Below are 24,666 nucleotides of genomic sequence, written 5' to 3' on the forward strand. Positions count from 1 at the left end.
GTTTTAATATTTTCAGAGTAAAAGTTGGGAGGAAAATAACTGTGATAGACTTTAAAAACAATTAAAGAACAACTAGTATTTTCTAAATGCTTGCTATGTGTTAGGTTCCATTCATAAGGGGGTTTCAATAATAACTTATTTAATCCTCATAATTTTAAGTAATTGATAGTAATATTTTATAGATGAGGAAACTGAATAAGAGGTAAAATTACTTGTCCAAGCTAGTAATCAGAGTGGTTAGGATCTGAAACTAAGAAATATAGATTTAGTGTTCATTATCATAGATACAACATTTTTCTGCCCTTCAAATAAAAAATAAATCAGATTACTGAAACACACTTATTGAATAACATGAAGTAATATGATTAGTAGAACAAACATATTAATCATATTAGACTAATGATTATATCTATCTGATATTTCCTACATGCCCAACACAGAATTCTGGAGGGTTCAATTGGTTCTGATTATTTGTCTTTTCTGTGTTGGAAAATAAAACCAGCAATAACTGGAGGCCAATGAACATCCTAGGGTGGGGTGGTGAATTGATTTTTATTAACATAGTGTCTAAAAAATAAGGTCTAAACAATATCTAAAAATATGCCTAAAAAATATCCATAATGCGCGGTTATGGATATAATTTTTAAAACAGAGAAGTAGAGAAGGTCAAAGAATCTGTAACTAGTAGGTTTAAAAATCAAAGAAAAATGAATAAAAGTACAAGTGCTTTGAGGTTTGGATTATGATACAAATGCCATTATAAAGTGGTCCATTTCCCCAGCTGGTAGCAGCTCAAGACCCCAACACAGTAAAAATTACATCATTAGTTAATCAGTTTTCTCTCATGAAGACTCAGTGGGGTGCCTTCTTTAACTCAATAGAGTAACCAGCACCAGTATTATCTAAAAAAGAGAAAAGTCACAAGAATAAAAAAAAAAAAAAACTAAAATTGACACAAAAAGCTAGAGAGAAGAGACTGAAACAGACAAAAGGGATTGTACTATAAAAGAAAGTGAGAAATGAAAAGGGAAATGTCAGGAATCAAAGGTTAAAAGATAAAAGATCAGGATTAAAAAAAAAAAAAAAAAACAAGGAAAGATATTCAAGTCTCATAAAAGAAAAGGGACCAGTCAGGAGATAAAAACCATGACCAGAGTTGAAGCCTGAAAACACAGGCAAAGACAAAAAGCAGCAGTATTAGCAGTGCCATCCACTCACTCATTTACTCAGTCATTTAATGTCTACAGTGTAGAGGGTACTTTGTGGAATTTTGAGGGACACAAAAATGAGTAAGCAGGGACCCCTGCCCTCAAGGAACCTAGCTGCTCAAAATACTCTCATTTTTGCATTTTCCTGTTCTTTAAATGTAATTTTTAATTATTGATGCAGTATCTCAGTTAACTGTGAGAATTAATGTTATATCTCAAATTTACTCAGTTGAATTTCGAGAGTAATTAAATTCACACCACTACAAGGACTTAGACTGAAGGAAAGTTAAGAGCATGTAGAGAAGAAATGGGCTATGAGATAGAAAGAAGCAGAAGCAAATTCACCATGAAACTATTACAACTTAAGTTTCCAGGTCCTTTTAGAGCAGTAGGTCTTTTAAAATCTTTTAATAAAGAAAGCTCTCCAAACAAGTGTTAACTTTGGGGTACACGAAGTTAACTTTGGGGTACACGAAACCTAGATTTCCTGGAAGGAATAGGTTTGAATATACAGTGAAGCACCTATAGCCATCCATAACAAAAGCCAGATTCACCCTATTACAACCTGGAATTCTGTGAGCCAAGATTCTCATTTTCTTTTCTCTTGGGATACTGTGAAGGGTAGCAGAATATGCCACTCCAAAATGTGACTCTTTGGCATAAGGATTATTTTGACCCTTTTATTTTAAGAAACAGCAGACACAGGAGAGGCTCTGAAAATAGAGAAGTTTCCCTTTTGTTAGAGACATTTATATTTAAAAAGGAAATCTCCATTCATATCTCCCTCTCAGAAGCAGGAAGACAAGGATGACTCTAAATCACAAGAGAATCCTATCATTGGAAAAGGCATTAAATCTATAAACAAATCTTACTCTTATTTACTATGCCTTTCCTAGTAATTTCCAATAACTGCCCACCCCAGCCCTCCTTATCTTTCTTTTGTCTTTACCTTAAGATGGCATTTAAGGTAGTAAATTCATCTCAGAAAGTCACTCAGTTTTTCTGGTTATTTCCCATGGACACATGAAGTTTACATGTTAATAAATTTCTATTGGTTTTTCTCCTGTTAATCTATTATGGGGCTAGGCAGTGGGGTAGTATAGGGTGGGGGGACAGGTCTCAGCCCAGAATTCAAAAGGGCAGAGGAGAAGTTATTTTTCCTCCTCTACATAACCAGAGGAATTTGGAGATTTTAAGAGAATAATAAACTTAACTTCCTGTCAGGAAGACAGTATGGATCAATACTATTTCCAACTTTCAAAATATATACAGAAAGTTCCTACAACAGATTTAACCAATTTTAAGAAAATAAATCACAGGACAATTGTTAGGGGAAGCGCACTGATCGAAACCGCTCACCCTGGCCAGGCAACATAGTAACCATTTGCATGAGTTGTTTTATGACAGGAGATCCTGATAAGGAATACAGAACTAATAAGCCACCACCAATCAGAAGAGTTTGGGAAAGGTCTAAAGGAGACACCGCGTGTCCGTCCACTTCCCAGAATCCCTCTCGCTAGCATCCATCTTGGCTGAGCGATGCGTGCACCCCCAGGAAAGACTCTGAATTAAAATGATCGGCCAAAGACCACCCGGAAACCAATCCCATCACCATAAAACCCGAGACTGCAGGCCACGCGGCAGAGCAGTTCTCCTGGGTTCCCTTACCCTGCTACTCTCCACCCGGGTGCCCTTTCCCAATAAAATCTCTTGCTTTGTCAGCACATGTGTCTCCTCGGACAGTTCACTTCCGAGTGTTAGACAAGAGCCCAGTTTCGGGCCCTGGAAGGGGTCCTTCTTCCTGCAACACAATCATTACACATTTTCCAAAGACAGTTTTTCTTCTAATTAGCAATAAATGAAAAAAAGAAGGATTAAGCTGACACTACAGAAAGTCTCATTTAATGATATCCTTTTTATAGTATATGTTTACAACATTTATTTTTCTTTCTGCATTGCACAGAGTACTTATTTTCTACTGAGAGTTCCATTTAAATTCTTCTGATGGCCAATCCACATGATTGCTAAGGAATCTATCCTTAATACTATGATATGTATCAAGCCTCCACTAGCAGTGCTGTGTCCTCCATTCTCCTGGAAACAAATTACATTAGATACTAAGATTCTCAGAAATCTGCAAGAAAAGCATCTTCAGAAACGTTTCACTTAAGCAAGCCTCTGCCTTCCTGGGATGTTTCTTTGAAAGAGATAATTTAGAAATCACTCAGTTTTTCTGGTTCTCTCCCATGGACACATGATAAAAAAATTACTGGAGGGTATTCCACATTTTTCAGATTGGAAAGATGCAAACTAATAAAGGTCTGGACATTTCTTCCATGTGGTTCCAAGGAAACAAAAAGTAGTTCTTATTAGATATTTCTCAAAAGCTCCTTACAATGTTACATTTATTTGGAAAATTAGATTACATGAAACATTTTACGTATAAAAGATCAGGAAATTATTTGTCTTGTAAATGATTCATTCAGAATGACAAAAGAAAATCACGGAAGTGAACAGCTCTTGTTTTAAAGAACAGCTGGCATTGGGAGAAACAGGTATTTTGTGATTTTGAAAAATGACTTAGTTCTGAGCAGTGACTGAAGTCCCAGGCAAGTCCTGTAACGACCCCCTTCACCCAAAGAAGACAATAAAATCTGTAAATCTGTGTGTGTGTGCTCAGTCACTCAGTCGTGTCGGACTCTTTGAGACCCTATGGACTGTGGCCGTCCAGGCTCCTTGTTCATGGGATTTCCCAGGCAAGAACACTGGAGTGAGTTGCCACGTCCTCCTCCAGGGGATTTTTCAGACTCAGGGGTTGAATCCGCGTCTCCTGTGTCTCCTGCACTGGCAGGCGGATTCTTTACCGCTGACCCACCTGGGAAGCCCTATAAAATCTGTACTGACCCCATCAAAAAGTGTCCAGCCAATGATTTCACTTTAAAGAACTCTGTATACATACACACACACACACACACACACACACACGCGCGCGCGTGCGCACGCACAAACACCCCTCATCACCACCATCACGCTGGAGAATAGCAATCTCAGCAGTAGAGATTTGATTGCTAAGTAAACCTCCTCTCTGGGAGGTCCTTATATCCTAGTGTTATCATCTAACCCCAAGTCAGGTTCTTTGCAGGGCACTGGCTTTGGTGCCACAGAGCACTGCCATTTCCAGCACTGCCAGTTTCTTTAACGTTTAAGAGAACACAGAAGACGCATTCAAACCAACAAGTAGAGAGATGTCCTGGCAGTCTAATTTCAAAGTAGGTTTCATATCAGAGTCTTTTATGGCTTTTTAAAAGAAGTATTTTATGCCTCTCTGATAGAAACCTCCAACAGTAGTAGCTTCTGTCTGATAAACAGCATAGAAAGGGAAACAATAAGTCAAAAGTGAAGGGAGGAGGGAGAAATTATTAGTTGCAATAGGCAACACACAGTGAAAACAAGAGACTATTGAAGTTTGAAAGAATCGTCTATATTTATTCTGGTAAAGAGTTTCCTCATGTCAGCACTTTAAATACCACTGTAAAATGCTGACAATGACTATGTGAATGCTGCTATAAAAAATTAAATTTCCCAACTAATGGGCTTCAAAGGTGTTTCCGCTCCTGCCTTACATACACACACACATACGTGCACACACACACAAAGGAACATTTCGGGTATCCCTGTTAGGAGTTCCCAAAGTCAGCTATACTGCATGGAGGGAAAATGTTTATACTCCTACCACCACTACTACAAGAAAAAAAGTCAGAGAAAAAAGAATGTGAGCCATAACACACTAAGGCCAGAGGCTTAGTGTGCCAGGCTTCTAATTAGAAGCAGTGAGTCGGAGCAGTTGTCAACCCATATTTTGGAGTCAGATCATACAGAACTGAATCCTATCTTAGTCACTGGGTGACTAAGGCTAGGAACTGAACCTCCCTGAACCCCAGTTTCCTCACTGACAAAATGGTTACAGTCATGTACATTATAGGAATGAAATGAATGAATCTGTACTAAGTACATAAAGCACTTAGTACAGATTCTGATTGACAACAAAGCACTCAGTATGCAGAAGTGATTGCTATTATCACTACCATTATTAAGGATTGTCACAGAGCATCCTTCTTGGTTAAACAGATAAGAAGCTTAGGGAAATAAAGTCACTCTGAAGAAAGACTTTGAGAAAATACAACTTGCCTAGTACTTCGTGCAAAAAGTACATGCATCTGACTTTATACTGTTGAAACTGGCATGTCTATTGTGCAGATGACAGAGCCTGGGCAGGATCTGAAATCTCAACAGAAAGTCAAGTGTAACCTCACTGGTTTTAAAAAGCAACTTGGTAATTTTAGGATGAATAGAATTCTCTGCTTTGAACTTTTCTCCTCAAAATGTGGCCCATGGGCCAGAACAGCAACATCACCTGGGAACTTTTAAAAACTGTTTATTTATGTATGTATTTGGCTGCATCAGGTCTTAGTAATGGCAGGCAGGCTCTTCTCTATTTATGGCATGTGGGCTAAGTAGTTGTGGTATGCAGCCTTAGCTGCCCCCATGGCATATGGGATCTTAGTTCCCCGATCAGGGATTGAACCCACATCCCCTGCATTGGAAGGTGGATTCTTAACCACTGGACCACCAGGGAAGTCACAACCTAGGAACTTCCAAGAAATGCAGAATTCCAGGCCCCACCCCTAATCCACTGAACCAGATTTTTTAACAAGATCCCTTGGCGATTTGTATGCACATTAAAGCTCAAAAAGCACTTCTGTAGATCACAAAGTTTAATGTACAACTTAACCCATTTTAGTTGTGTTTCTGTGATCTTTGCTGTTTAATAAAACACTCTAAAAATAGGGACTTAAAACAATAAGAACAGTGACCATTTACTTGTCCTACTTTCTTCAGTTTGGACAGGGCTCAGCGGGACAGTTCATCTCTCTGCGCCATGTGGTGCTGACTGGGGCCATCCTGCTGGGACTGCAAGATCCAAGCTGGCTTCCCTCCCCTCCATGCACCTCGCCTGGTAGGACTGGGGCAGCTGAGGGTTGGCTAGGCTTCTCTCCATATCTTTGTAGTCCTCCAGGACTCCTTTCCCAGTGGCCTCTCTCTTGCTGCATACTCAGACTTCTTTAAGTGATGACACAGGGCTCTAAAGATTGTTATCTCCAGCCAACCTAATGTCTGGACTCAGAACTGATATGGTGTTATTTCTGCCATTTCCTATTGGTCAAAAAGAGTCAAAAGGCCAACCAGAACTCAAAGGGAGAAAAAAAGGTCTTCATCCCTTGATGGGAGAAGAGGCACACACAGACAGTACGGCAACCTTCTTCTCAGACCATTACCACAAGGTGTCCGTTCCTGTTCCACTTCCTTCATCTTCCTGCTCCCGTGACTGGTAAAACATCCACTTCATTTCAATTACATGATTATATACAGGCCCCCTTGGGAGCATAAGGATTTTAAGACCTGACATCTCCCTTCAAGGACCTTATTATAATAATACTAGTGAAATAAAGCGTGTGTATCTTAAAAGTTTAATAATAATAAAATATTGCTTTAATAAAATATGTAAGTAGCAATATCAGACAATAATAGAAATGATTGCCTAAGGCTATGAACCATTCATTTAATTAATTGTGTACATAGTAATCACTCCAGTGTCTAGGGAGGAGCATGAAAGTGGAGGAAAGTGACCATGGAAAAGGAGAGATGTATAGCCTGAGGAAGACTTGCAAAGAGTTAGGTGGATTTCTAAAAGAAAAAAAAAAAAGCCCAATGAAACATACTTGCAGGATAACAGAACCAAGGAGCCAAGGGAATGGGGTCACGGGCACACAAGGCCATAGAGTGTCTCTCCATGTTCTTGAGTGATGACTATAAATTCAATGTTCCTGAAAAAACTTCTGGCCTCATAATGTCCACCTTTATGTTTCCCCTTAGATATGTTCATAAGCCATTTGTGGAATTCCCACCTGCAAAGTAACCTTATATTAATAATGAAGTTTTTTTGTTTGTTTGTTTTACTAACCTTATAAATTTTACTGTACCTTCTTGGGGAGGAAGGGGAGGGAGAACAAACAGAAATGTGGGCATCGTCATATGGTAACTTGTAAACTTCACTATTCATTTTATAGGAACTAGCACTTCTGGTATTGTTAAGCAGCAACCTGTAAATTTCACTCTCCCTTAGAAAATAAAAATGGAATGAAAGGTACTGCTTAGAAGAAACATATAAATTTCAATCTCCACTGCAGGAAAATAAGCTCTGATTACACTGCATAGTTCATACACCTCAAAGTGCCAAACACTTGTTTTATTATATAGTCATGTATAATCAGTTGGTTTTCCAGCAAAAGAAAAAGAAATTTATAAGTTTTTTAACTTTCTTAGAAATCTATTTTCCTTCCTTCTCTTTTTTCCTCCTCCATTCCCCCCAAAACATAATATGAGCAATGGGGTTTCTGAATGTTACCACTCATTAATTCTTTTTATAACAATGATTAAAATGATTTTAAACATTGTTCTTGGGCTTTATGATATCACATGTAATAGGAATGACATAGTTTTAGGCCATATATTTTGAACAACAGTTCTTTAACATATTGAAGGTAGAGAGAGCTGTTTAAAAGTTAGTAATAAGCATCATTATTGGCTCAGCTGGTTAAAGAATCCGCCAGCAATGTGGGAAACCTGAGTTCGATCCCTGGGTTGGGAAGACCCCCTGGAGAAGAGAAAGGCTACCCACTCCAGTATTCTGGCCTGGAGAGTTCCATGGACTATATAGCCTGTGGGTTCGCAAAGAGTCGTACACAACTGAGCAACTTTTGCTTCACTTCTCTTCACTAGTGTTTAATTTCTATTTGATGTTGAAAAGGACCAGGCCTATGACTCAGTTCCTCAGTATTTTCACAAATGGACCTGTTAGAAACCCAGAGCCAGTGGATTTGAATGATTTTACCATTTATTCAAACAAGTTTCTAAACAGTTCACCTGCACAGGAAGGATCGGAACACTGGAAGAAAGTGGCAGAGCTATATTCTATAGAGTCATGGCAAGAAATAAAGGAAGAAGGGGAGTCACCATCTCATTACTGAAAGTGTCAGTGCAATGATATCCTAATAAAAGGTGTTTGAACAGAAATTATAAAATCCCATACTGAGAAAACTCTCATAAGAGAAGTTAGGTGCAATATAGCCAAGAATCAACCAACGACATCTTCATATCAAGGGAGGAGTAAAATATACCAACACTATAATTTTCTTAACTTATAATTTTTGAATAAATAATATATTGTTCTTTAGTCACTAAGTTGTGTCTGACTCTTTTGAGACCCCATGAATTGTAGGCCTCCAGGCTCCTCTATTCATGGGATTTCCCAGGCAAGAATACTGGAGTGGGTTGCCATTTTCTTCTCCAGGGGATCTTCTCAACCCAGGGATTGAATCCACATCTCCCATACTGGCAGGCAGATTCTTTACCGCTGACCCACCAGGGAAGCCCTAGATGATATATACAAGAAGTAGGTAATTAATTGAAATAATACCAAAGTACTAATGTACAGTGAAAAATAAGTCTTTTGACCCATGCTTTTAACAATCTTTTGTGCAGTCTTTAACACATGCATGTATAAATATATATACATATACTTTAAAGTTCTATGACCACAAATAACAGCATATTCCAACCATTTTTTCCCACTCAGAGATGGTTCTATATGGAAACATGCTTTATAATAACTTAATTATATTACAGTGTATAGATATTCTATAAATTTATTTACTTAATTCCTTATTTCTGGGCATTCAAACTATTTTAAATCATTTCTTATGAAGCAAAATGCCATGATGAATAATTTTGTACATAGATTTTTGTGCATCTGGTGACTATATTTCTAAGATAAATTACTAGAAATGAAACTGTTAGGTCAAAGGGTTGTATGTATTTTATTTTGATAGTTATGGCAAAACAGCTTTCCAAAGACAGTGTACCAATTTATACTTCCATTCATGATACCAATATATCCTGCATTGAAGGAATTCCAAAATAACCAAAGGTTCACCATTCTTTTTTCTGCCAACTGACCCTTTCTCTCTGAAATGAGGGTTGGAGATAAATATCATCTACTTTCTCTTATAAATATAGGCAGGTTACAACTATTATTACCCAAGATTCAAAGCCATTTCATTACCTACTGCACCACTCTGTCCTCACTGTGCTATAATTCTAACCGGTCACATAGATCTTTAATTTGCAGATCTCCTCAGAATACAGATTATCTGCATTCTGCAGGCATTTGCAAAAAGCCATCCACAAGTGCATATTTCATGGCTGAATATTTTTACATAACATCAGCTGGAGCCCATCATTCCAGTATTCTCGCCAAGTGTCACAACCTGCTCTATTATATCAATAAGCAGCTTCAATTAGTCATTTTCTCCCCATGGTGACGACAGCTATAATAGTATGCAGTGGTCTGATCAAGTTTGTAATACAAAGTACAGATGGGGATATTAGAAGGAAGAGGATACAAAATTAGAATAGCATAAAAGAATTCCACTTCCCAAATAGTCATTTGGGGAAATGACAACATTTCTAACACAGTATTCAAGAATGAATACAAAAATGCAATTACTTTTGAAAAAGATGGATAAATAAATTCACCATGGGAACACATTCTTGTCCCAGATAGAACTCTGGTTTTTATTGACTAATTAGTCATTCATTAAATGTCATCTCAAAAACAACTGTAAATAAAAGAATATTTGGTAAATAGAAAAAAAAAACTTGTCTTAAATAGAGTTAGAAGATGGAAATAAATGCCAAAAGAGAATGCTACTTTGAAAGCGTTGTACAGTAGTAAATAAAATAGAAGGCATCACAGTTGGTTCTTCTCTCAGAATTTATCCTAATCCTTAAGTTTGCACCTTGTCCACTAGGATCCCTGGGGTCCAGGCCACAACCCCCCACCATATCTGGCATTGAGCCACGCCTTCCTAACTGACCACCTGCCTCTCTTGTCCTTTTCAGTCTCTTCTTTCCAGAGCAGCTGAAACTACTTTGTAAAACATAAATCAGATCATGTTATTTCTTTCTTTTCAGTCCTCCATAGTTTCCCTTACAATAAATATCTAAAAACTTCACCATGGTTGAAAAGGTCCTATACAACCTCTCCAATGACATGTCCCATTGCTCCCTCCTCATTCCCACACTGGCCTCCAACAAGCACAGCCCCAACTCAGATCCTCAGGCCTTATTACTGCTTCTAACTGGAATGCTTGTCCCTCAAATATTCACATGAGACCCCTCTTCACTTTAATCTCATTCATCCTCAAATGTCACCTCATCAGAGAGGTATTCTTTGACCACCCAATCTAAAAAGCAACTCAAAGCTCTAACAATGCATGCTGATTTACTTTTACTTTCCTAGTACCACTTATTTCACTTTACATTTTATATATATATATATATATGTTTGTAACAATTTATTATCTTCATCTCCTTCTAGCATGTAATTTCTATGAAGGCAAGAAGAAGCAAAAATACAAACTGCACATCCCAACCAGACATAAAATCATACTGTGACAGTGAATTATATGCATAGTTGACAAAACATCATTTAACTTAGTTTAGGTCAAATTCAACAAAGCAAATATTTAATGAACTTCTAATTATATATGAGGCTATTACATATGTTTCTAGTACATATTACATTTTATAATACATATAATGAATGTATAATATAATGAGCTTTTAATTATATATGGTACTCTACAAGCACAGGTCCCATTGTCTATTCCTAGAGTCAGAACTGTGCACAGTTTTTAGGAGACAAGACACAAAATATAAACTACTGAAATACCAAATCAAAACACTAACAATCAGAAGTAGGCAGATAATAAATGTTAGGAAGTTCAGAGGAAAGAGTTACATAAGCTAAGAGGGTAAAGGAAAGTTTCAAAAAGAAAGATGGAGATGATCAAGAAAAGAAAACTAGAAGAAGAAAGGCATTGCAGTTGATAAAAACAACTTATATCAGTGATCCTCAAACTTCAGGGCATGGAACCCTAGTGCAATACAGCCCACTGATGGGGCTAAACAAAAACTAATAAAGTTATGTCCCTTTCAATTCGCTTTTAATCTTTCTAATTCATCCAATGAGAAAGTATTTATTTGGAGAAGGAAATGGCAACCCACTCCAGTGTTCTTGCCTGGAGAATCCCAGGGACAGGGGAGCCTGGTGGGCTGCCGTCTATGGGGTCACACAGAGTCGGACACGACTGAAGCGACTTAGCAGCAGCAGCAACACATCAAATTAGTGCTAATATGTCAAAAACACCCTCCTAACACTTGGCTAATATGAACAGTATCATTTTATTTTTGCTGTATTCTTCTTTAAAGCTTTACACCCATATTTATTTTAAGAGATTTTGGATTCCATTTATGGGAAAATATGTGAGTTTCCTTGTATATAAACTCATTTAAGAAAGTAAAGTGGGTTATTTTAATGCCAGACATTAAACCAATCCTAGACTAGGTGCTGGGTGTCCCAGCACACTATTGGTCTGAATACAGCAGAGCCCAGCTTTACTGTAAGTGAAGGGTGCTGAGGGGAGAAAAGCCTCATGACAGGCTAAAGATTTTGGGAAACATTCTGTAGGCCTGTTTCCCAACTGGTTACAAATTCCTTGGAAACATGCCCTTTTCACATGAGTGTAGCATGCCCCTCATATTTAAGACTGCATGAACTATATCATTGTCTATTCCATTATATAAAATTAAGGACAAAGTAGAAAATATCAAATATTACTTCATATTGTATGCAAAATATAAAAGTACAACCATGACTACAGTTTTAACTTTTTAAACTTTTGCATCAGTTAGGATCCAGGCAAAAACAGACTATATACAAAACACTCAACTGGGGTAATCTGCAGAACTATTTACAAAGCCCTGGTAGTAGTGTAGGGAAACCAAGGGTTAATACAGTGTGTGGGGTTAAGGGAGGAGACCATTTATAAAGCCCAAAGAGGAGTACCTTTCAGGCAGAGAGCAAAGTAGAAAGTGGGTATGCAGGGATGAAGAGCTTCCCTGGTGGCTCAGTCGGTAAAGAATCCGCACGCAATGCAGGAGACCAGGGTTCAATCCCTGGGTTGGGAAGATTCCCTTGGAGAAGGGAATGTTTACCCATTCCAGTATTCTTGCCTGGGAAATCCCATGGACAGAGGAGCCTGGTGGGCTACATTTATGGGGTTGCAAGAGTCGGACACAACTTAGTGACTAAACACTGCCACCACCATGCAGGCATAAAGGGAAGATACACAGCACAAAAACAAGGCTATTTCCAAATGTTTTCTGGGTGTTTACTTACTACCGTCTAACCATTGGGCTTCTCTGGTGGCTCAGATGGTAAAGAATCTGCCTGCAACATTGGAGACCTGGGTTTGATCCCTGGGTTGGGAAGATCCCCTAAAGGAGGGCATGGCAACCCACTCCAGTATTCTTAGGCTTCCCTGGTGACTCAGTTGGTAAAGAATCTGCCTGCAGTGCAGGAGACCTGGGTTCAATCTATGAGCTAGCCATTAGCTTTAGGTTGGACTTTGGGCTACAGAGATTAAGAGTATATAGACAGCATAGACTTAAACGCTAGCTTGCCACTCATCAGAAATATGAGTTTCTTCAGAATTTAGTTTTTCTGATAAAATGGAGAACAACAGCAGTATTCACCATAAGCCTGGTGTTAGAAGCTAATGAATAAATGTGTATAAAACACTTGGCATAGCTTTTCCTACAATAAACGTGTGTGGTGTCAGACAGTGGGAGAGAATCACGTTAGCCACCAAAATGTTCAAGAGAAACCTAAAGGAGAAAAGCTTAAAACGGTTTAAATTTTCCAAAAGGAAAAAAATACTATTTAAACTCCATTAACTGAATAGTGAGTGATAACACAGTAAAAGTCACTCAGTCATGTCCGACTCTTGCGACCCCATGGACTGGCCCATGGAATTCTCAAGGCCAGAATACTGGATTGAGTAGCCTTTCCCTTCTCCAGGGCATCTTCCCAACCCAGGGATAGAACCCAGGTCTCCCACACTGCAGGCAGATTCTTTACCAGTTGAGCCACAAGGGAAGCCCCTGTTAACTTAATAGTTCACATTATTTGGCCAAAACAAAAAGAGGACCCAAATAATTTATTTTATTGATAAAATATCCTAAGGCATACAAAACAAGAAAATTATTTAGACTAGTAGAGGTAGATAAGGGTGATGGTTGTGGTAGTCAGTGGTAGTCACGGTGGTGGCCTGGAGTGAACAGTAAAGAGCTTCTGAAGAAGGAGATATTGAGAATGAGACCAATCTGAAGCCCAAGAGGAGTCAGCTAAGAAAACAGGGGGGTGAAGACGGAGCAGAGGCCACTCACGCCTCTGGGGAAGCCCAAGGTCCTGGAAAGAGGAAATACTACAGGTTCAATGAACCATATGATCTAGATGTGAAATAGTAAAGGGAATTTGGGGAAGGCTGTAGCTGGAGAGATAGAAAGAATGCTCAGCCATGCTTATAGAGTTTGAATCACATTTTTCATGAGGGCAGTAAGAAGCCTTAGAAGGATTTTAAGCTAGGAAAAGACATAACCCCATGATCAGACAGTCATAGTAAACCACAGCTACAGGGAATGGGGAGCCATGGAAGAGATTTGAATCAAGGAGTGGATAGTAGTGTTTCCAACTTCCTTTTATTTCATTTTAGTGAATGCTTAAATCTAGAATTGTTATAAAAAATGGTTTATAAAACATAACACATAACTTTTCCTCAGGTTAAATATATACATGTATGTTCATTCGGTAACTCATTCATTCATTAAGAGATTTAATGAGCATACTTCCCTGGTGGCTCAAATGGTAAAGAATCTGCTTGCCATGCAGGAGACCCAGGTTGAGTCCTTGGGTCAAGAAGATCCCCTGGAGAAGGGAATGGCTACCCACTCCAGTATTCTTGCCTGGAGGATCCCATGGAGAGAGGAGCCTGACAGGCTACAGTCCTGGAGTCACAAAGAGTCAGACACAACTGAGTGACTAAAACTTTCACACTTTTCGTTCACTTTACATAATAAACATACTGGGAATTGTGCTTAGATAGGAGAAGAAAACTCACAAATAAGCAGTATAAAAAGTGCTAAGATTTGAAAGGCAAAGGACATTTCGGAGCAGTGAGTAAAAAATTCCTAAGGTGAGGGTAGGCAGAGAATATATGATAAAACATATTCCAGGATGGTTAGAACATGTAATGCATATGTAGTGTTGAAACACTCATTCAATAAGAATTTAGTGAACACCTACTATGTGCTAGCATTGTGAAGCCAGTGGTGACACAGTGATGAATGAGAAAACACTTAAAAGATGACAAGAGTAACTTTTATCATTGAAGAGAATGTTACATTGATTATCAGAGTGCATAAGGAAGAAAATCACAAAAGTAAAGAGCAGTACCTTAATTTAAGGAGGCTTGGAGTGGCAATAAAAATTTTTTAAATTAAAACTCCTCTACTGAGAATAGACAGTCTTCGAAAGCGTGTGTAAACTGTAAATGAATTATTTGCAAATATGCTAGTGATATTAGAGCTTTTTAAATTACATAACTTTTGAAATGTCAAATAGCTTTGAATGTCAAGTGCTAAACTCCCACCAATCAAAAAAAAACCTTACAATCATCAATTGTCCAGCTGATCCCAAATCAATCCCAAACTTTAACCAACTTAAAAGGGAAATGCCCATTCTTTACACTGATTAGAAGAAATGCCTCATATGTGGTTAAGTCTCTGCTTTGACTTCATAGAATCTTGATGCTGATACGGACCCAGGAAGTCAGCTACAGTACATTTAGCGCAGCCCGAGAAGGGAAGAAAATAGTATTCCCTGCCCAACACGAACTTTTCCAACTCAGCCCCTGATGGTGCCAGGACATCACAGTGTAATAATGGTAATTTAATAACGCCGTCAGCCAGGCTCTGCCCACATTAGAAAGCTCGGGAAAATAAATGAGGCTTGCAAGCCGAGCAGAGGGAAACTTCTCCAGGCAGTGCCTGCAGCAGGGAGATACCTGGTAATGAAATACCCGCTGTCTCCATTCATTATACTAGAGGTAAACCTTAAAAGGGGGTCTGGAAAGGTGAAGCTCTCAAAATGGAAATAAATAAATAAGCTCACCTGCCATAGCGAGATCTCTGAAAATGACTTGGAAGGATTGCCCGGAAATTTTCCCAGGAGATGTGGTAAAGTTTCATCAGACGTCAGGGGAGGTAATTATGTGCTTGGGCACATCTGCTGGAGAAATTGGCCTCCTTACCTTCATCTTCCCATGTGGGCACCAGATACGGAAACTGTGTTTAAACTCCACTGTGCTCTCTCTGGCTTTTACCATAAAAAAGAAATAAAAATGTGTCCTGGGTGCTTGGCAAATCAGTCCATTGTTAAATGGGGACCCATTATCTTTGACCTGCACGTTTTTGCCTCTTCTGACTCACAGAAAATCTTCAAAAACGCCTTAAGGGAAAGATATGTGATATCTGAGAAGCTCTCACTTTCAGAAGAAAGATCCATTTTGCAATATAAAAAAATTATAGTTGAATTAAGTGATTTCTTTATTTTTTATTTCAATTGGTCTGTTATTGGCTCAAATTCTTAAAATATACCTAAAATATTAATAACAGAAGCTTTGTTTACCAACCACGTTATTAACATGTGAGGTTAATAGTCAATCCTCTCCTTTCTCTGTTTTTCCTCTTAATCACCAAGACAACTCTCATATTCCTCCATCTTAGCTTCTTTACAGAAAAATTCTGACAGGTAACTGTCTGCCATCCTCTATCACTTCTGAAACTGGCAATGAAATGTCAGAGGAGGAACAGTTAATTAAAATCGTGGAATCCACTTTGCATCCTCTCACAGTCAATAAAAATACTACAATTAAGGATACATTTCAACACATGATGTAACTAATGTAAGTCACGGTTTTTAATAACATTTGGCCATTAAAAATCAAAAATCATTATCATGAAATAGAATATTAGGTAAACGTCTTGCTGCACTGGCCATAAAACTCCTTTTGCTCAAATAGTGCAACAGATTTGATACTGAGATCAATTAAGAAGGTGTTTTCTTGTAATAAACCAAGGAACATATCTATAATCTGCAAGTAATTTATGGGAATAAAAACTGTACCTGAACAGCCCACATGGGCTTACGTGACAGATTCCTTCAACAAGATGCCCTCACACTCTCATGTTACTCTATAAACATTTAAGAAACACACAGTACCGAACAGCAGCTGAGAGTCCAGGCTCTGGAGTGAAATGCTGTTCCAATCCTGACTCTGCTACTTTCTAAACAAGAGACTGCTGCTTTCTAAACATGAGACTGCTTCACATCTCAGAGCCTCAGTTTCCCCGTCTGCAAGATGAGGTAAACGCTCTCTACTCATAGGGCTGCTGTGAGGATTAAATGAGATAACATGCATGAAGCATTTTCCGTACTGACTAGGACCTTGTAAAGGTTGAATAAACATAAGCTGTTCCTCTTATGTGATACTTCATTCACTTAATGACTGTATTCTCTGAGGCTCTGGTAATTTAAGAACATTCATCTAACCTGAAATGTATTCATTTATTTTAACACTATTGCAGTGTTCATTGTTCTACATAAGAATCAGGCAGATGATACTTCAGGGTTCTTCAGTTCCAAATGCTGCCACTCATTTTTAGTACAGATATCTGTTAAGCAAAGGAGAATAAAAGGGTCAGCTCACCTCAGAAGCTGCCAGCTTCCACCCTTGCTTGTCAACTAGCTCCATATGAATCAAACTGCACTCACCAGGGAGTACTTGTGAAAGTCTCCGATTTATAGAAGTATTTACCTTGGGATTTGGGGTTTGTTTTTTCAGGTTTATGTCTGGGACAGCATGCTAAAGCTAACAGTCCAGCAATTTTATTAAACTCTTCAATTTCAGCATTTTTTAAAGAGCATATAGAAATCACACTGGCAGTGGCTATTTAAACTTCCCAGCGGATGCCAGAAATAATAAAAGGACACTTAAATGACCATTTTTGAGCAGAGCCAACAGCATGTGGCCTAATTATCCAGCTACATGAAAAATTCTATGGATTTTAAACCAGAGTATAAGGATTTGATATGCACAGTGCAGAACACAAACAGCTACCTCACTGAGGTGTGCAGAACTTTTCAAATCTAAATTTAAGGTTCAGTTCTATCAGGGTAAGTTTCTCCTCTGTTATTTCCTTCTGATTAACCTAATAGAAATGGTAAATGAACAAGATGGCAAAAATGTGACATAGCTAACTAAGCCTCTAATGAATACAAGCAAAGAAAATACCATCGGATGATATCTCTTATATGCAGAATCTAAAAAGACATGATACAAACAAACTTATTTACAAAACAGAATCATAGACTTAGTAAACGAATCTGTCATTGCAGGGGTGAGTGGGTGGGTGGGGGGAGAATGGAGGGGAAGGGATGATTAGGGAGTTTGGGATGGACATGTACACATTGCTATATTTAATGGATAACCAACAAGGACCTACTGTATAGCAGAGGGAACTCTGCTCAATGTTATGTGGCAGCATAGATAGGAGGAGGGTTTGGGGAAGAATGGATACATGTGTATGTATGGTTGAGTCCCTTTGCTGTTCACCTGAAACTATCACAACATTGTTAACCAGCTATACTCCACTACAAAATAAAAAGTTTGATGTATACCATTGGTATACATGTATATATGGTATATATACATAACCATTGTGCTGCTGCTAAGTCACTTCAGCTGTGTCCGATTCTGTGTGACCCCACAGACGGCAGCCCACCAGGCTCCCCCGTCCCTGGGATTCTCCAGGCAAGAGCACTGGAGTGGGTTGCCATTTCCTTCTCCAATGCATGAAAGTGAAAAGTGAAAGTGAAGTCGCTCAGTCGTGTCCGACTCTTAGTGACCCCACGGACTGCAGCCTACCAGGCTCCTCCATCTATGGGATTTTCCAGGCAAGAGTACTGGAGTGGGGTGCCATTGCCTTCTCCGACTATTGTGCTAAGTGTCTCCAATTATTTCTAATACAAATTTCTAATACATAGGTATAACTATGCACATTTATAGATGAGGAAACAAAACTCAGAAAGGGTGACTGCCTTCCCCCAGGGAGCAGTTATCAGGGCTGGTGTCCTGGTTATCTTCTGTTTGCCCCTGCAGACCCTCTGCCTGCCCTATGATGGCCTCTCCTCTGCAACCCTCTGCAGCTCTCATGCCTTCTGGCTATTGGTGGATTAATACAGAGGGTAGACAGCCTTCCCTTATTGTCCCTACCTTAAAATCATCACCCCTTCATCTTGTTTCTTCATCACTTATATAAACATTTGCTGTTGTTCAGTCACTAAGTCATGTCCGACTCTTTGTGATCCCATGGTCTGTAGCCTGCAAGGCTTCTCTGTCCACAGATTTTCCAGGCAAGAATACTAGGGTTGGCTGTCATTTCCTCCTCCAGGGGATCTTCCCAACCCAGGGAATGAATCCACATCTCCTGCATCAGCAGAGAGATTCCTTACCACTGAGCCACCAAGTAAGCCCATATATAAACATTATCAGATATTTTTTAATGAATTCATTCAATAATACTTACTGAGAGTTACCATGTACTGGGCACTCTGTTTAGGTGCTGAAATACTCTAGTAAAAAAGACCCACATGACCCTTAACTTACTTATTCTCTTCTTTTCCAACTTAAGTATTAAATATAAGGGATTTCCCAGTTTCCAACTTAAATATTAAATATAAGGGATTTTCCCCAAATCAGATGCCATTTCTTCTACAAATCTTTCAGCAGTACTGGACATATTATGGATGCTCAATAGTGGATGGAGAAAAGAATAATTAATGGATAAAACAAAAACCATCTGAAGTGTCTGCAGGAGCAGGATAGAAGTTACCAAGCCTAAGACCTTTTCTATTAGTAATAATAGTGCCTTGGATAAACCTCATTGGCTATGATACAGTCCCTGCACAAAGCTTAGGACTAAGACTGTTTCAATAACATGCTGAGCAAACCCAAAACAATGCTGCTCATTAAAATGAGAATTAAGAACAATGATGATATCTGGTGTTGATAAAGTTGAGGTGAAATTAACATTCTCATAAATCACTGGACTAACTATGAATCTTCCTGCAACGTAGGAGACCTGGGTTCGATTCCTGGGTCAGGAAGATCCCCTGGAGAAGGAAATGACAACCCACTCCAGTATTCTTGCCTGGAGAATCCCATGACAGAGGAGCCTTAGCAGGCTCCAGTCCATGAAGTCACGAGAGTTGGACACAACTTAACAACTACCCCACCAAGTATGAATCAGTACCACCTTTCTATGTGGAAATTTGCTTAACACCATAAGCAAGTGACTCAGCTAATGGCTTCCAGAAACAAATCCTAGAAGCATAATCAAGGGTGAGCCCAAAGATACAGTTATACATATGTTATGAAAAAATTAAAATTTTAGAAAATGGTAATAACCTAAGTGTTCAGCAACAGTGGATTAATCAATTCAAGAACATCATATAATGAAACACTAGAAATGATTAAAGATAATGCTATATCATATATTTTCATGACATGGACACATTCACAATAATTATTAACTGGAAAAAGGAAGAAATAAAGTTATATGCAGAATAACCCAGTTTTTCTTTTAGAAAAGTTTTGATATAAGAAAAAGGCCCAAAATACACTATCTAATAGGAATATAATACAAGGCATATATGTAATTTTAAAGTATTTAGTAGTCATATTTTAAAATGTAGAAAACCCAAAAAAGTAAAAGATGAAATTATTTAGAGAGATATTTTCATTAATCCAACATACATATAACAAAAATAGTTTAAAATCTCTTTCAGAAATTTGGTGTGCAGTTTATACTCTTAGCACATGGTGTCTATTCAGCCTTGTCATATTTCAAATATTCACAAGCCATCTGTGAATATTAGTGGCTCCCTGATTGGACAGCTCTGGTAAGCCTTAAAAGCAGGTGTAGAGGAGAAAGAATTTGTATGAATTTTAGTTTCTTCTTTTGTATCCCTGTCCTTTTACAATCACCATGTATAATTTTGCTGTTGATATATACTACTTCTGTGATACAAAAACTAAGTTGTTTTTAAATAGTAAGAACAAGGGTTTTTTTGTGTCTGTCTCTTGAATACTTTTTGTCTCACTATCTCTGCTGTTCACAGATTACCTGCTTCCAAGAATTAGAAAAGTGCTCTCCTTTCTTCCCCTCTTTTCATACAGACTTTGAATAGCTACCTAGTTTCAGCCCTCAGGCAAGTGAATAAGGATCATATAGTGTTGCTCTTCAGAGTCACAGCTAAACCAGCCCCTGCTTTCCAGTGGTGCGACCCCGAATCTATCAGGACTCCAGGCACTGTTTTAGCAGCTCTCCTGGGCTTGTGGAAGGGCAGGGAATGGGACCAGAAAGTGCTTAATTTGAGGTTAATTAAATAGTGATGACAAGCCTTAATCTCCAACTTGTCATCAGATTGCAAACACTGATCACAGCTGCAGCCATCTGTAATAAACCTATTGAGAGAAATCTTGACCAGAATGAAATGAGTATGTTGGTTATCCAGATGAAGCTGAGAGAGATGAGATCAGACAAATTCAGGCCCTTGTAATGCCAGGAGAAGTGGAGACCGGAAAGGAAAGATATCAGAGGAAACTGTGTCAAATCTGATTTCTTTACAGCTATATTAAAAAAAAAAAAACTCCTGAATCCCATGGGCCTGGAGGCTGAAAGAAATAAAGGTGAAGATGTAAATCCACTGGACTGAGGATCTGAAAGATACTGAAATAGCTCTGTTACTATTAACCACTGACGGGTTTCTGTGGAAAATGTCTGGAGCCATGCTCATGTGCTGGAGCCTCTGGACAAATGTTTATACCAGTGTAAGTAAGCCACAGCAGGAATTTACCTGAGAGGGAGGGGGGATGGGCTTCCCAGGTGGCTCAGTGGGTAAGGAATCTACCTGCAATGGGTCGGGAAGATGCCCTGGAGGAGGGCATGGTAAGCCACTCCATATTCTTGCCTGGAGAATCCCCATGGACAGAGGAGCCTGGCAGGCTATAGTCCATGGGGTCACAAAGAGTCGGACACTACCGAGGCAACTAAACAGAGGAAGGGGATAACAGTTACAGGCCAGGCACTTCACATATGATTTACCTGATAATTCTGGCAACCATTTTATAAGGTATTATTATTTTTTCACTTTAAAGAAGAAAATGCTAAATCTGAAGTAAGTTTCCTATCTAGCCAAAGGCCATGCAAAATATGGGTTGAACCCAGAATTGAATATAGACTAAAACCCTAGGCTCTAAAATTCAGGCAGCTCTGCCTCAAGCTTTGTGGCAGTGGTGAGGAAGTAATCAAGGTGAGGAAATCGTGAAGTTGGTGAGGAAGACGGGAAGAAAAGTGAAAAAATTCCCCAGGGTACACTTAGGAAGTTAGGTGGCCTAGTGGGTGACTGCTGCGAGGTGGGTAAACATTCTGACACGCTGTTCTCAGTGTCCCTTAAAAGTGCCCTGTCTGAGGCATACACTGCTATGTCTAAAATAGAAAACTAATGAGAACCTACTGTATAGCACAGAGAACTCTACTCAATGCTCTAGTGGTGAACGAAATGGGAAGGAAATCCAAAAAAGAGAGGACTACATGTATACGTATAGCTAATACACTTTGCTGTATACCAGAAACTAACACAACATTGCAAAGAAACTATACTCTAGTAAAAATTATATTTTTTAAGAAAGTGCTGTCTCTGGCTTCATTTGACATGGAGAACACTTCCTCTTTCTTAAAGACTCAGCATGGGTCAATCTGCACCTCTTCTGTAAAGCCTTTCCCAAACCTCCTGGCAAAACTGGCATTTTATTTTTTTTAATATTAACAAAGTTGGGGGGGGGCAATGGGAAGGAGACGACTTCAGTATAATGGGCTAGACATCATGTTACATGTAAAGAAAGTTAAGAAGGACAATCTGAATCTGAGGATAGGAATACTGGAGTGAAATAACCATGACAGTCGTCAAAGAGTTAATCATCTAAGCTGCACCGTTTAAATCTACATAGTGCTTCCCTGGTGGCTCAGCGGTAAAGAATACATCTACCAAGCAGGAGCCTTGGGTTTGATCCCCAGGTTGAGAAGATCCCCTGGAGAAGGAGATGGCAACCCACTCCAATATTCTTGTCTGGGAAATCCCATGGACAGAGGAGCCTGGCAGGCTACAGTCTATGGGGTCACAAGAGTCAGATATGACTAAGGAGCTAAACAACAACACAATTCTTCACTGAAGCCTCTTTAGTTCGAGACAAAACAATCATTCCTTCTGTGGTATTGGTGAAGACTCTTGAGAGTCCCTTGGACTGCAAGGAGATCCAACCAGTCAATCCTAAAGGAAATCAGTCCTGAATATTCACTGGAAGGACTGATGTTGAAGCTGAATCTCCAATACTTTGGCCACCTGATGCAAAGAACTTACCCATTGGGAAAGATCCTGATGCTGGGAAAGACTGAAGGCAGGAAGAGAAGGGGACAACAGAAGACGAGATGGTTAGGTAGCATTACCAACTCAATGCACATGGAGTCTAAGCAAGCTCCAGGAGGTGATGAAGGACAGGGAAGCCCAGTATGCTGTAGTCCATGAGGTCACAAAGAGTCAAACATGACTGACCAACTAAACAACAACAAGAACAAGCATAGTGCTAGGGGAAAATAGCAGTGAGCAAAACCAGACACAATTCTGCTGTCAGGGTACATACATCTAACAGGGATAACATGGTCATAATAAAAGACCACACAGATATTTGGAAAACTGTGATATATGCTCCAGATTATAGGTAAACAAGAAGTGATGATTTTGTCCAACATACAGAACTGGAAACAGAGTATGCAGAGAAAGAAGCTTCAGTTCATTATTTGGAAGAACGCTGAAATAATCCATACATTCCAGAAATGACCCCATGAATGAGCCCACTTCCTCCTCCTGGCATTGGACAGGCCCAGGCTGAAGCCAGGGAACATAAGGGTATATCCCCAGATGACTTCACAGGTCTCTTCCAGCTCAGAGAAACTACGACTCCATAACTCTAAACAAAATACTGTCTTGGATGGTAATTAGAATTTGCTAGATTGAATTTCCAGGAGACTAAGGCAATTGGTGCAGAGAAGAATCATTTATGTACACAGAGAGCAGCGAAGCAAAACTGAGTCTCCTAAATGTCACGATACACCTCAGTTTTACATACTGCTCTGGAAGCTTAATGAGGATAGGGGCCCATGGGCTTGCTCATCAGTGACTCATCAGTGTATGACACATAGCACATACACTAAATATTTGTTAAATGAGCAAATAAATATGGTACTAATATGCACCAGTACAAACATGCTCACTTATAAAAAAACTTTCTTCTACTCTTGTGGACCTTAAAATTGAACTTTCTTGAATAATTAATGAACATGAACATCAGTCAATCACTTGCTTCCTGATTAAAAGCTAGGATCCCTTGTCCAAGCAGCCACTTAGTTCAATTAAAAATTAATAATTTTCCATGGAATAGATACACACTACACATAGTACATCAGGGGCCCCACTTTTAATAAGCAATTAAGTAATGCGGAGAGACTAAGACTATTAACTAAGAGAGAACTGCATGAACTTGCCCTTCAAGCCATCATTCATTCACTACCCATTTCTCTTCTGAATTTTTAAATTAGCTAGGAAAACAGCAGTTCTGAAAACAGGATAAATAATTATTAAAAATTAATATGTTGTCATATTTTGGTTAACATTTGCAGGCGACACAATGTGTTTTTGTTAAACAGTGTGTTCTGTTTGTTTTTATTCCTTCTCTGATGTGAAGAATACATTAGGGAAGATCAATACAAAACTGAGGCACTATATGTAAAATGTTAAGGGTCTATTCATTGAAAAATTATGAACCATGCTATAGAACTTAGGTCAGAGCTAAATTAAATTATTGATCCACATTTATTTTCCCCCTTTCTATGTGACTATCTCCTGATTTTTTTATAACATACATTACTGCCTATAGAGCAAATGAATCATCTTATCCTAGGCCCAGCATGTCTGCTGACTGACAATTTTCTAAAATTAATTCTCATATTGGTAGCACTCAGATTTATAAATTGAGCTCCCTTAGCAAAAACACCTAAATATCCAACATAAAATTTATAAGCTTTTGTAGCATGAACCCAAAGGGAAAGAAGCTAATTTTCACTTTTTACAATACAAAGAATACAAAGAAAAAAAGAAATGTTATTTTTCTTAACACCATTTCACTACTTTATGGTTCTTGGTACATTTCATTGATGAGGCCAAAACATATTCACTTGATTTTTTTAAAACGGCTTA

The 24,666-nt window shown here is 38.7% G+C and overlaps 1 protein-coding gene across 1 annotated transcript in view; it reads right to left on the bottom strand.

Moving 5' to 3' along the window:
* FHIT (fragile histidine triad diadenosine triphosphatase) overlaps positions 1–24,666 on the bottom strand; it is a 1,533,474-nt gene that overhangs the window by 1,200,335 nt on the left and 308,473 nt on the right. The window lies entirely within an intron of this gene.

Source organism: Oryx dammah, unplaced genomic scaffold, assembly GCF_014754425.2.
Source record: "Oryx dammah isolate SB20612 unplaced genomic scaffold, SCBI_Odam_1.1 HiC_scaffold_9, whole genome shotgun sequence".
Classification (NCBI taxonomy): Eukaryota; Metazoa; Chordata; class Mammalia; order Artiodactyla; family Bovidae; genus Oryx; species Oryx dammah.